We start from the raw sequence: 14,789 nt of genomic DNA, 5'->3' as shown, positions 1-14,789 counted from the left end.
AGTCTATGTCAATGACTAGATTTTTACATTTTCATTGTAAGTGGGCTAAAGTAGTTAATTAAAGGTAGTCTAACATAAATGTAAATCCTGTAATTTGATTTGATTTTAATAAACCATGTAACTTGGATGGATTCAATGCTGGCATCACCACAGTGCACACGTCTGATGTCGCTCACAGTGGTCCAAGGGATCGCTCAGGGAGTTTGTCTGTTCGCTCAGACACATGAAAAATTAGAGGGAACATTGTTCATTATTCTTCCCTAGTAATTAAGGTTAGGATATGTATTTATGTATATGTATTTTTTTTTATTCTAATCCATTCTTCTTTTGCAGCATTTAAATAACCTTTATCAGATTTGATGGTTTTGTTGCAGACATTTCAAAAAAGTGTTTTGTTTTTCTTTCACAAATGTGGGGATTAAATTGTATTAAAATGTACAAAACAATGATGTCATGTTTTGAGATGAGGACCCAGGCACAGAGCAACTTGATGAATTTAAGAATCTTATGATTTAATAAAGAAATTTGCAGACTTGCACAGAGATGGTAAAATTATGATGACTGATAACGGAGACGAAGACAACAGATGATGAGGACAGGGAGGAACAGGGGTTTAAATGCACCAAGGAGACAGTTATAGAGAACTCGGGACAACTGGAGACATTTAAGGATGCAGGGACTGACAGAGACAGGGAAGACGTCTCATCGTGACGTGTAAAGTTTATCTTGCCTGGCTGGGCAGCTCTCTGGGTGCTCAGCACCCCCAAAGCTCTAATCCTAGAATCGCCCCTGAGTCAAACTGTTAAATGTTGTCATTGTGTTACTTAAATTTGTAAGTCTTGGTTCAAACTATAGGATCAAAGACATTCTTTTGTTTCTGTTGACCTCCCCGCCCTGCTGGTGGGGGAGGCTGTAGTGTTTTATTATAGGCACATACTATGTGAGGGTTCTGTTTTCTTGTTTAGTAAGCTTCCTGCTTTTATGACCCTTTTGTGGGCACGAGGTCACACAAACGCACTCCCAAACACAAACACATACACTCACGTGCACGCATGCACACACACACACACACACACACACACACACACACACACACACACACACACGCACACACATTCTCGCACAGGCATACACACACTCATACACACACATGCTTACACGTGCACACACATAAAACACATGGTACCTTATCTTTTATAACCATAAGGGTTTTTTACAATGGGTGGTGCTTGTGTGTACTGTAACTGTTTTCAATAAAAGGCTGCAAGCGGAGACCGGGGTCGAAGTGGTCTGACCGAGGGCAGAAGGGCTGGTCTGAGATCCTTCCCTTGCGCAAGTAAAATTGCTGTTCGTCTTGCTTCCTTGTCGTTAACGGGAATAAGTTTCTAAACCAGCGGGGCCTGTGGAAGCGCAGACCCAACAATGGTTAGCACTTCTTTTCGTTTTGCTTGAAGCGATCTTCCCTTAGGACTCAAATGCTTCATAATGAGGTCAGAAAAACGGAGAAGAGAGATCTCGTTAACACAATGATATAAGACCCCAATCAAAGCGTAAACTGCAACATGGAACAGAATGATCACTGGGAGCTGAAGTTAAGCCAGGGCTCACTCATGTGTGTGATAGAAGTTGTTGTTTTGTTTGTTTGTTTGTTTTTTGCTTGTTTTGTTTGTTTGTTTGTTTTTTGCTTGTTTTGTTTGGAGCATTATTGTTTGTGCTGTCACTTTCTTCTCTTTGATGCCTGGGAACACATGAGACCAGCTAAATTATCAATACATTTGAAGCTTAAAATCTTGATTCATGTCAAAATAATATAAAGTTATTCCACTGCATCTTTTCATCTATCCATTCATGAATTCAGTAATTACATTACAGTTACAGTTATGTTGTTACTTGCATAACAAAGGGTCTCACATTGATGCCTCACACCACCACAGACAATAATTTATATCATACATGCGACAGAGTTTTACACTCCATCTGTATTACTTTTAATTACTTTTAATATGTTATTAATATAAAATATCTTATTAATTATAATTACAATAACTTGGTTAGGTTTCAGTATTAAAAAATGACTTTATTTTTAGAAAAACACCAGGTTTTAAACAGTTTTAAAACACAACTGGTTCAAGTTTACTTTCAGGATGACATGTCCCAAGTGAAGAGTCACTACACTATCAGTCAAAAGTTTGGACACACCTTCTCATTTAATGTTTTTCCTTATTTTTATGACTGTTTACATTGTAGATTCTCACTGAAGACATCAAAACTATATGGTAAATGCACTGATTCTTATATAACGCTTTTCTACTCTCACGGAGCACTCAAAGCGCTCTATACAACATGCCTCATTCACCCAATCACACCCATTCTCACAAGCACTTTATCTACACTTAGTGCTTTCTAACGACATTCATACTCCGATGGATGCATTGGAGAGCAAGTTATCTTGCCCAAGGATACTTGACATGCAGACTGGAGGAGCCAGGGACTGAACCACCGACCTTCCAATCAGTAGGTGACCTGCTCTACCTCCTGAGCTACAGCCACCCATAGATGGACACACTGAGTTATGCAGTAAACAAAAAAGTGTGAAATAACTCAAAACATGTTTTTATTTTAGATTCTTCAAAATAGCCATCCTCATGAGGTAGTCTCCTGAAATGGTTTTCCAACAGTCTTGAAGGAGTTCCCAGAGATGCTGAGCACTTGTTGGCCATTTTGTCTTGACTCTGCTCTCCATCTCATCCCAAACCATCTCGAAAGGGTTTAAGTCAGGTGACTGTGGAGGCCAATCCATCTGGCACAGCACTCCGTCACCCTCCTTCTTGTTCAGGATGCTGGGTAGCCATGCTAGTTCAGTGTGCCTTCAATTTTGAAAGAATCCCCAACAGTGTCACCAGCAAAGCACCCCCACACCATCAACACCTCCTCCATGCTTTACAGTGGGAATCATGCATGTAGAGACCATCTGTTCACCTTTTCCGCGCCGCACAAAGACAAAGAACAAATTTGGACTCATCAGACCACAGCACAGATTTCCACTGGTCTAATTTCTATTCCTTGTGTTTTTTGGCCCAAATAAATCTCTTCTGCTTGTTGCAGTCCTGTGTTGTTAACTTGTGATTTCCGAGGCCGGTGACTTGGAAGAGGGCGGTCATCATGTGAGCCAGTTTCATCGTCGTGCTTGATGGATTTTGTGACCGCACTTGGGGACACATTCAAAGTTTTAGCAACTTTAGGCTTTTTAAGGAACTTCTAGAACAACCTGAATTACAATAGTCAAGCCTAGTGTGATGTAGCATAACTTTATGGAGGACCACAAGAGCCACGCGCATCAAAATAAAAAATCCTGTGCTTAATTAATGAATTGTAGAATAAAAAAAATCTTTTTCGAATTGCACTTTAATAAACTGCATTTCAAAATCCATTTCCCTTTCCTGTTTGCTCAGGGATTAACATGTGGATTAGCATTTGGATTAGCAGTTGGATTAACAACTTCATTTTAAAAATCCTGCTGCTATTCAAATTAGCCACACCGTGGGATGTAAGGAGCTCTCTGATTGGTTGGTCAGACACAGGCTGTCTGCCACCCTGGATTTTTCTAGCTCATAGCTTCGCCCTGCTAAGAAGCGTGTGTGCTTGTACAAAGGCCGTTCGGCCTCGGGATTTACACTCGGCTCGACATGGATATGTGAAGAATGAAGGGACCCTGCAGCGAAACGGAGAGCCCAACCTCTGACTGAGTGCCTGTTTACAAAGTCTGACCACCTGTGAAGGTAACGTGCTAACGTGGCTAACGCTAGCATCACCGCACATAGCCCCGTTATTTTAAGGTCATCTTAGCTTATGAAAGTTTTACGTCGCAGCTGTACCGGCTAGCTACGTGTTTTGTAAGCTGCTGTGCTCTTCACAAATAAAGCTGGAAGCAGCTCAAACTATTAGAACCAGCACTGAGGCCCTTTACATTTATACAGTGTTAGAGCAACGGCTGCAGCCTACAGCCTTTAAACTAGCGATTAAAATGCTGACAGTAAACTCGTCAGTCCAGATGTTACCACATTACTTTGTGATACTTGTGAGTTAAAACAACTGAGACAGGCTGATTAAAACAACAGCTTTCAGTTCTCTCATTCAGCATATAAAGACTGGAGATCACACTACTGATTTCAGTTCATTTAATATATGAGTGCAGATTCATTCTCAACTGGACATAAACGATGATCAAAGGTTGTATATATGATGAATTCATCAAATCCCAGCCTCTAACACAGTGCGCTGAATCTTAGCTTTGAATGTCCAGTATATTCTAATCAGTGCAATCTAAGCATTCACTGAACCTACAGTATCTACACCTGTGTGGCAAATGTGTGGTAAAGCTACAGATAATGAAATTTAATTATTAATACAATATACATCATGAGAAACAAAAGCTGAAATTGATTCAGTTTAGTACTTTTCTCTGTATGCTCTGTGATTATAAAGGCCTTAAATTTTGTGATATATACTGTAAATGATTTTCACAGAGGTCTTAAAGTACTTAAATCACTGCTGATAGTCTGGTTGTTTATATTTTCACATTTTTGTGTCTGTAGGGCTGTTTGATGACAATTTGGACTCCTCTGGGAGATGAGGACACACCCACACCTGTTCCATGCTGCAGCCATTGATGGTGTTATGGCTCTGAGTCAGCGTTGGGCCATCAGACGCACACACTGGAAAACCAGCACCTGGACTTCATGCAGGAGAGACGGCCTCAGTGATGATGGACTCTGCATCCTCTACTTTACCTCCTAATCTCTTTCTTCTTTAACACACAATTAAAATTTTAGTGAGGAAGTCTCTAACTTGTCCACATTTGTACTTTTACTTGTTTTATGAGTTATTTTTAAGAAGAGTAAAGTTATTCACAAAGTTTTTATTCTTCTGTATTTATTGTTTTGTATCATGTACCACAGTCATACTGAACTATACAGACCTGGTGAATTGGAGAAAAAAAATCATATATGAATGAATCATTCAGCTTCAGCAGTATTTCTATTCATCTTATGAATTCCAGTCTAATGTCAATTCACTGTTTGAGTTCAGTCTTGGTCTTAAACTCCAGAGAATACCACCTGGTTCAACAATCTTTTCATCTGATTATTGGGAAAACAGTTTTCTTCTGAGAGATGCTGCTAGAGCTGAAATAGAGCCCAAAGAAACAACAAAGTTTAGTTCCTCTGGATTCTCCATGGAAAATTGTTTTATCACTCACTCAAGTGACTTCTCCAGTGTCACGGATGAGTGATGAATGTATCTCCCACTGGAAACCATTGTGTCCAGTTAAAGTCAATCGACTTTTTTAAGGAGAGTTGTTAGATGCTGTGCTCATGAGGACAATGGGTTTTAAACTTGCAGCACAACACAAAGCTGAAATACTGGATCAACGATCAAAACAGATTGAGCAGAATTAAGTCAAAATGTAATATCCTCATATGATGACACATCACACATGATCCAGCATTGTTCTAAGAATGCAAACTTTCTTACTGGAAGTTTCCACAGCTGCCAGAAAGGGACAGATTTCTGGCTGGTCTTAATGAGTGGTCGTTGCTCTCTTGTTTTCTCTGGAATTGCTGCACGGAGGATGTAACACCCATGATAAGCGCTGAGGTGTGTGTCCTTGTCAGAAATCAGCAATGCTCAGCTTCCAGGTAAGGAGAAGTGGAACCAGAAGATATTCAAATGCATCTCTCCACAGCTGCTGATGAATTCTACAAAAAACAAAGTTTGTTAAAAACATTTGCAGGTGAATCACCACTGATTTATCACTGACATCAATTTACTCAAAAATTACTGACAAGTGGACAACTAGAATATATAGTTTATAATTTCAACAATGTACTGTAAAAAATGGAACTTTATATGACAAATGTGGTGTGGTGCTTGTAGAATTTTTAACAAGGACCCTACAAAACTTTACAGTACTCATGCTGCCACACTTCTGATGGCTAGGTGTGCAGTTCCTGCTTTAAATGCATTCACTTTTAAGATTAAGAAATCTAAGTGATAAGAGGCCAGAAATGTTTGAACTTGCTTATGAACCTAAATCACTGAGGCCGTCTCTCCTGCATGAAGTCCAGGTGCTGGTTTTCCAGTGTGTGCGTCTGATGGCCCAAAGCTGACTCAGAGCCATAACACCATCAATGGCTGCAGTATGGAACAGGTGTGGGTGTGTCCTCATCTCCCAGAGGAGTCCAAATTGTCATCAAACAGCCCTACAGACACAAAAATGTGAAAAAATAAACAACCACACTATCAGCAGTGATTTAAGTACTTTAAGACCTCTGTGAAAATCATTTACAGTATGTATCACAAAATTTAAGGCCTTTATAATCACAGAGCATACAGAGAAAAGTACTAAACTGAATCAATTTCAGCTTTTGTTTCTCATGATGTATATTGTATTAATAATTAAATTTCATTATCTGTAGCTTTACCACACACTTGCCACACAGGTGTAGATACTGTAGGTTCAGTGAATGCTTAGATTGCACTGATTAGAATATACTGGACATTCAAAGCTAAGATTCAGCGCACTGTGTTAGAGGCTGGGATTTGATGAATTCATCATATATACAACCTTTGATCATCGTTTATGTCCAGTTAAGAATGAATCTGTGCACTCACATATTAAATGAACTGAAATCAGTAGTGTGATCTCCAGTCTTTATATGCTGAATGAGACAACTGAAAGCTGTTATTTTAATCAGCCTGTCTCAGTTGTTTTAACTCACAAGTATCACAAAGTAATGTGGTAACATCTGGACTGACGAGTTTACTGTCAGCATTTTAATCGCTAGTTTAAAGGCTGTAGGCTGCAGCCGTTGCTCTAACACTGTATAAATGTAAAGGGCCTCAGTGCTGGTTCTAATAGTTTGAGCTGCTTCCAGCTTTATTTGTGAAGAGCACAGCAGCTTACAAAACACGTAGCTAGCCGGTACAGCTGCGACGTAAAACTTTCATAAGCTAAGATGACCTTAAAATAACGGGGCTATGTGCGGTGATGCTAGCGTTAGCCACGTTAGCACGTTACCTTCACAGGTGGTCAGACTTTGTAAACAGGCACTCAGTCAGAGGTTGGGCTCTCCGTTTCGCTGCAGGGTCCCTTCATTCTTCACATATCCATGTCGAGCCGAGTGTAAATCCTGAGGCCGAACGGCCTTTGTACAAGCACACACGCTTCTTAGCAGGGCGAAGCTATGAGCTAGAAAAATCCAGGGTGGCAGACAGCCTGTGTCTGACCAACCAATCAGAGAGCTCCTTACATCCCACGGTGTGGCTAATTTGAATAGCAGCAGGATTTTTAAAATGAAGTTGTTAATCCAACTGCTAATCCAAATGCTAATCCACATGTTAATCCCTGAGCGAACAGGAAAGGGAAATGGATTTTGAAATGCAGTTTATTAAAGTGCAATTCGAAAAAGGTTTTTGAAATGCAGTTTATTAAAGTACAATTCGAAAAAGATTTTTGAAATGAAGTTTATTAAAGTGCAATTCAAAAATGTTTTTTGAAATGAAGACTTAAAAAGCATTTTAAAAATCAGTTTATTAAATTGGAATTTAAAATGAATTGACAAATGCAGATTTTATTCTACAATTCATTAATTAAGCACAGGATTTTTTATTTCGATGAGCGTGGCTCTTGTGATCCTCCATATAACTTAAGCAGCAAGGAAGGTGATAAGTAAATAGCATTAGCAGATGATTGAAGTCCTTTTAAACATATTTTATTGCTGGCATCTCCATTTTACCATAAAACAATCAATTAGGCATGCAAAAATCCCACTGGTTTTATACAAGACTTTGCCCACACCTGACCTCGTTAGTCCCTACCATTAAAACAAATAGGTCAAACCAAATAATACAATTCTAAACAAAGAACAGGAATAAGGTCATGCATGAAACTGACAAACTCATTTACTCAACTAAATGGTTTGTAAAGTAAAACACTGCACACAATATAACTCAAAAGGCTAATTTAAAGAAAACAAACAATACTATACAAAATGAAAAACCCTCCATTTGGTTACACCCAGTAATGCAATCATTGACCTCATGACCCTATATAAACAGGAAGTAGTGGGCGGCCCTTCCCATACACCTGTCTCACATATAGGACCTGAATACACAACATGGACACCATGGTAAGTATAACCAAAGCAACATAAAGAAACATAATTTACCAGACATGTGCCTGTAAACAGAAGAAAATTCAGATGATCTGATGGTTAGTAGTGTTTGCTTTAAAACACATGCATGGATGTAAAGGATGTAACTACTGCTACCACAAACAAAACCCGGGATAGTGTGTGTTAAGAGAAGTTACACCAGCAATGTCTAAATTAAAGCATTATGGCTGACTGTAAAATAACAGAACACAAAATAACAATATATGCAAGTGACAAATGGCAAATTAATTCTGTCCTAGCCACTTTGTCACACCTAGAAGTAATAAATGCTTGAACTAGTTTTTCAACATCACTCTGAGACAGGATGTTTCCAATTTTAGAGATATTGCCTAAATGCAAGAATGCAGTCTGACATATTTGCTTAATATGTGCACTAAAGAAGACGGAAGTGACGGGTAAGGTAAGCAACCCATGTTGTAGGTGACGTCAGACGCCGGAGATTTGGCGGAAAAAAAAGCGAATGGTAGCGTAGAGTTTAATAAAGTTTCCTTAAGCTTCAGTACTGCCAAATAAACTAACCAACTGTCATATAACTAACAACATCTGTCTTATCATCTCTAACACCCTGGAGGACAACGGGGAGAGTTTAGACGCTCTCCAAGAATACATCGACCGCTACTTCCAAGAGTTAGTAATGAAGAAAGCCCAGAGTGCATCTTCCCCGGTCAAAACCGAGACGCCGTCATCGAAGAGATGTCGCCCGGCAGATTCCCCCGGCACAACATCGCCTGCCGGCAAAGACATCGCAGATATCCTGGAGTCAATCGACAAGCGATTGTCCAGTTTCGATGCGAGGCTGTCCCTGGTGGAGATTTTACACCGGGAATTTAAATCTCTGAGAGAATCCCTGGAATTCAGCCAGCAGCAGGTGGAAACGCTTGCCGCTGAAAATGCCACGCTACGGGAGTCGGTCAAATCTCTCGCTGATAACGTGACCCAGCTAAACACTGAAAATAAAAAAATAAAAGAGTCCGTTATCGATCTACAAGCCCGTAGCATGAGAGATAATCTTGTTTTTTCTGGTATTCCAGAATCTACCGGAGAGGACGCGGAGGCAACGGTGAAAAGCTTCATTAAAATCCACCTGAAGCTGCCGGAGGACACCGTAAAGAACATCGCCTTCGACAGAGTGCATCGCTTGGGGGGCGTGAGGTCGCGGACCGGGAGACCACGTCCTATTGTGGCCAAATTTGGTCATTTCAAACAGAAGGAACAGGTGAAGAGTCGCGGCAGGGAACTGAAAGGAACGGACTTCAGCGTGAACGACCAGTTCCCCAAAGAGATCCTGGAACGACGCAAGGTCCTGTTCCCAGTCCGACGTAGCTTCATCCTGAAAGGCTCCCGTGCTGTCATCGCCGTGGACCGGCTCTACGTGGACGGACAGCTCTACCGCGACCCCGGCACCACACCGTGGTTATATTGACTGCACTCCAGATAAGAACCCGCTACATTCTTTTCTTACTCATTCACACTTTTTCCTTTAACATGGGTTTAACCTAGTAATATCAGTATGATGTCATAGCAGATATAACACCGTCACCCTCCGTCATTACTTTAATTGGAATGTTTCCGTTTCTTTTCTTTTTTTTGTTGTCGCTCACAGTTTATGTGGTTTCTTTCTTTCTCTTGTCTTTCACTGCTGTGATCACCTACTTCCCCACTCACCCACAAACAACACCCTCTATTTCTCCATATTTTCACACCACGATCACGCAAACACATGCGCTCAACGGCAGCACATTTACAACAGCCTCACAGCAAGCACAGACTTACAGGACACATACACAAGCCACGCTTGTTCATATTAGTGAATAGTCACACACATAGTCAGACTTATGGAGCCTATCACCACACTTTTTTCTCTTTCTATTTACAAACAAGTGATGTTTCCACATTCTCTCCACCCGTCTAAATGAAACACCCAGCTTACATCATTAGACATACACACACAATTATGGGCATGCTGAGGTTTGTCACATGGAATGTAAATGGGGCTGGCACCAGAGGAAAGAGGTTAAAGATATTTAACCAGCTTAAAAAACTACAGGCAGATGTTGTTTTATTACAAGAAACTCACAGACCTGTTACAGGTTTAAACGAACTTAAAACACCTGAGTTTCCTAATGTGTTTGCAGCTTGTTATAATTCTAGACAAAGAGGAGTAGCAATTTTAATACATAAAAATGTTAATTTTACAGTACTCGATACAGTTATAGATCCAGAGGGTAGATTTCTAATTATTAAACTATCAATATTGAACAAAAAACTATGTATTGTAAGTATATATGGTCCAAATGTTGATGAACCCTCATTCTTCCACGGATTTTTTTAGTGCACTCTCTGAACACCTTGATTGCACACTCATTCTCGGAGGCGACCTCAACCTTGGACTAAATGAAGAAATGGATAGGCTCAACACAACAGGAACTCAGCGCAATTGGCAATCCACAAATATAATCAAACAGTATATGAGCGACTATGGCCTTTGCGATGCATGGCGCTCCCTTCACCCCAACAGTAAGGAATATACTTTCTTCTCACATGTTCATCACTCCTACTCTCGTCTGGATTATTTTTTGGTCAGCAGCTCACTGCTGAGTGACATTTCAGACACTGAGATTCACCCTATAGCTGTCAGCGATCATGCTCCTGTATCTTTAACACTAATGCACAAGAATAATACTACGTCAAGTAAAAACTGGAGATTTAACACATCACTACTTAAAGATGAAGACTTTATTAAATATTTTAAAAAGGAATGGATTTCATATTTAGACTTTAATGACACTCCCGGAACATCTGCTTCTGTTCTATGGGAAGCAGGAAAAGCTGTGATGAGAGGTAAAATAATTTCTTTCTCATCACACAAAAAGAAAGAAGAAAACAAAAATATTCAGGAATTAGAAAAAAACATCAAATCCTTAGAAGAAGCCTACGCGTTCCACCAAGATCAAGAAATAATGAACAAAATATGCAAAACAAAACTAGAATTAAATGAAATTATTAATAGAAAAACACAATTCCTTGTACAAAGACTTCGCTTGCAGAATTTTGAACACAGTAACAAATCAGGTCGATTTCTAGCAAACCAGTTAAAAATAAATAAAGAAAAAACAACTATATGTGCTACTAAAGATTTATTGGGGAACACAATATATGACCCCGGAAGAATAAACAACATTTTTAGGGATTTCTATGAAACTTTATATTCACCACAAATAAACCCGTCTAAAAATGAAATTGATTTGTTTCTTGACAACGTAACTCTTCCAAAATTACTAGACAGTCAAGCAATGGCACTGGATTCACCACTGACGCCAGGTGAACTCCAGGAAGCCCTGATAAGTATGCCCAATAACAAGGCTCCAGGTCCAGACGGCTTTCCTGCAGAATTCTACAAAGAATTCTGGACAATTTTGGCACCAGTATTCCATGGATTGTTGCAGGAAATCAAGAAAAATGGCAGACTACCACCAAATATGAATTCTGCCAACATTAGTCTCCTGCTAAAACCAGGAAAAGACCCTTTATTTCCCTCAAGTTATCGTCCAATATCCCTTATAAATGTAGACCTTAAAATAATCTGCAAAGCTCTCTCAAAGAGATTAGAGAAAATAACCCCCCTCTTAATTCATCCTGACCAAACTGGTTTCATAAAAGGTCGGCACTCCTCAACAAACACTCGTAGATTACTTAATTTAATAGACTACTCATACAATAAAAACATTGAAACCATAATATTATCTCTAGATGCAGAAAAAGCATTTGACAGAGTTAACTGGAAATTTTTATTTGCAACTTTACACAAATTTGGTTTTGGAAACTCTTTCATAAACTTGATAAGAATATTATACAATTCCCCAACAGCTCGTATCAGAACAAATGACCAGACATCCTCCAGCTTTTGTCTCCTGAGGGGCACCAGACAGGGATGCCCACTCTCCCCTTCACTTTTTGCAATTTTTATTGAACCACTAGCAGCAGCATTTAGACAGGCTACAACAATTAAGGGCATAAAATGTAAGAACGTAGAACATAAAATCAGTCTCTATGCGGATGATGTGTTGCTTTTTCTGCAAAACTCACAAACCAACCTCTCTGAGGTAATTACTCTAATAAACTGGTTTTCAAGAGTTTCAGATTATTCAATTAACTGGCCAAAATCTACAGTTCTTCCCATTAACTGCTCCTTCCATAATTCATCTTCTGCCCCACTACAATCTGGAAATATTAAATATTTAGGTATTAATGTTTCTCCTAAGCTTTCAGACTTAATTAAATTAAACCACATCCCACTTCTAAAGAAAGTAGAAGGCGATCTGACTAGATGGAAATCTCTACCCATATCACTCATGGGAAGGGTCGCCACTATAAAAATGATGATCTTGCCAAAAATAAATTACTTATTTTTAATGATCCCCAACAAACCATCACAAGATTGGTTCAGATCTCTGGATTCACATATTTCTAAATTCCTTTGGAAAGATAAACCCCCGCGTATCAGCTTAAAAACGCTACAAAAAACCAAGGCTAGAGGAGGATTAGATCTGCCTAATTTTCACCAATACTTCTTAGCCAACAGGCTTCAGTTCATCTCAGAATGGTTAAAATGTACCCTCTTAGATGAGCCCTGGCTAGATGTTGAACAGGCACTATGCAATGATCTAGAGATTTCAGACCTACCATTTATTAGCTCAAACATCAAAAGACATGAATGCTTTAAAAGCATCAACATCAGCTTTTCTCTGACAGCATGGTGGGAGTTTCTAAAAATAACGGAGTCTTCATTAATCCCATGCAAACGTACACCTATCTGGAATAACCCTGACATATTACAAAACAATAATATGATTAATTTCCCAGAATGGAGTTGTAAAGGAATTAAATACTTAGAACATCTATTAGAGGGAACAGAATTTATTCCATTTGACAGACTAGTTACACAATATGGGATCAACAAGAAAAGATTTTTAGAATATCAACAAATTAAATCCATAGTAAAAAAGAAATTTAACCTCAGTCAAGTTGAATTACAAACACCACCAAGTGTGGTTCAATTTCTTACTCTTAAATCCCCCAAACTATTATCTAAAATATACAGAACACTTTCTAAAATAGATGAATCAATATCCCTTCCTATTGCAAAGTGGGAAGCAGATTTATCAGTCAGCTTAGACCAAAACGTCTGGTCTCAGATGTGCTTAAAAACCTTTAAATTGATTAAAAATCCCAATCTGCAATTAATACAATACAAAATACTGCATAGAGTGCACTATACAGGTCATCGAATGTTCAAGATGGGCTTTACATCCGCCAACAACTGCTCACACTGTCAAGGCAATACACCAGACAATTACATCCACGCTCTTTGGTTCTGTCCACCAGTGCAGAAGTTTTGGCACGAGATATGTGAAGACTTATCAAAGTGTCTGAAATGTAAAATTCCAACCTCCCCTTTAGTATGCTTGTTGGGAAATTTGGATGATGTCACTACAGAAACTAATACAGTCCACATGGTTTTTACTGCCCTATGCATCGCCAAGAAAACAGTCCTCATGAACTGGAAAAATAAAAATAATCTTAATTCTAGCCAATATAGAAACTATCTAATAGATCACATTAGTCTCGATATAGCCTCTGCCACCACATTAGATCAATCCCTCTGGGCTCCTTTGATCGGCTCCATCACCTAGCGGGGTTGGGGGGTCGTGGTTTGGTCCCGCCTTGGCTATTGTGGTTGATGTGGAGGTTGGGATGGGCTTAGGGCACCTGGAGGACCCCTAGAGACGTTATCCCTGGAGGGCTTAACCCGGGGGTTGTGTTCATAACCTGGTTAGTGGCTCTGGTCGCTCTCAGAGGTTGTTCTCCTCGTGGCCGCGTGCAGCGGGGCTGGAGGATGGTCTGTGCTGGCGGACGTAGGTTACTGGCCTGGTGGCCTGGCTGCCCCTGAGTGGATCCGGGGCGGGCGTGGGGGTTTGGGGTTCGGGGGTGCTTCGCCTCCGTGCTGGGGCTCTGGCTGGGCCTTGGGGGCTTCGGTCCTCGTCGGTGTGTCGCCGAGGTTGTGGGCGGGTGGGTGCACGGGGGCTCAGCCCTGGCGCAGGGGGCCTCTTGTGCATCGGCCTAACCGGGGGGCTCTTCAACTGGCAGGGAGGTTGTTCCATCTTTGCAGGAGTCCACTCTGCAGGTGGGGGAGAGACATAGGAGAGGTGGAGAATAAACTTAACCTGGGTGTCTGTGTCTTGTGTAGTCTGGGAGATGATTGAATGTTGGGGTGGGTACAGTTTCCTCTGTGGTGGGGTGGGGTGGGCTGCCCCGGGTCCTGTGGGGCTTGGCGGTGCTGCTGCCGTAGGCCCCGGTCTGGATGGGCCTGGGCTCCCTTGCCTTGGTGGATGCCAGAGGACGGGGGTGCCTATTGGGGTCAGCGGGGGAGCTGGCCCTAGGGAGGGACACCCTCCCCTCCCTTCTTTTCCTCCCCATCCCCGGCTGCCTCCCTCTTCCCGCTCCACCACACCCACCCACACAGGTAGGGCTTTGGGGTGCGGGTGTGTCACCAGG

General features: G+C 40.7%; 1 long non-coding RNA gene across 1 annotated transcript; it reads right to left on the bottom strand.

The window, feature by feature from the left end:
• Positions 1–5,352: 5,352 nt before the first annotated feature.
• LOC148098545 (uncharacterized) lies at positions 5,353–7,145 on the bottom strand. Its single transcript, XR_015720722.1, has 3 exons — positions 7,079–7,145; positions 6,088–6,260; positions 5,353–5,756 (listed from the first exon to the last, which is right to left on the bottom strand). It is a non-coding gene; the product is annotated as an uncharacterized LOC148098545 (long non-coding RNA).
• Positions 7,146–14,789: the final 7,644 nt, after the last annotated feature.

The sequence above is a fragment of the Neolamprologus brichardi genome, chromosome 15 (genome assembly GCF_056152115.1).
Source record: "Neolamprologus brichardi isolate AB-2024 chromosome 15, ASM5615211v1, whole genome shotgun sequence".
In the NCBI taxonomy this organism is placed as follows: Eukaryota; Metazoa; Chordata; class Actinopteri; order Cichliformes; family Cichlidae; genus Neolamprologus; species Neolamprologus brichardi.
The sequence above is the reverse complement of the archived record's forward strand: the minus strand, read 5'-3'. Positions and strand labels throughout refer to the sequence as shown.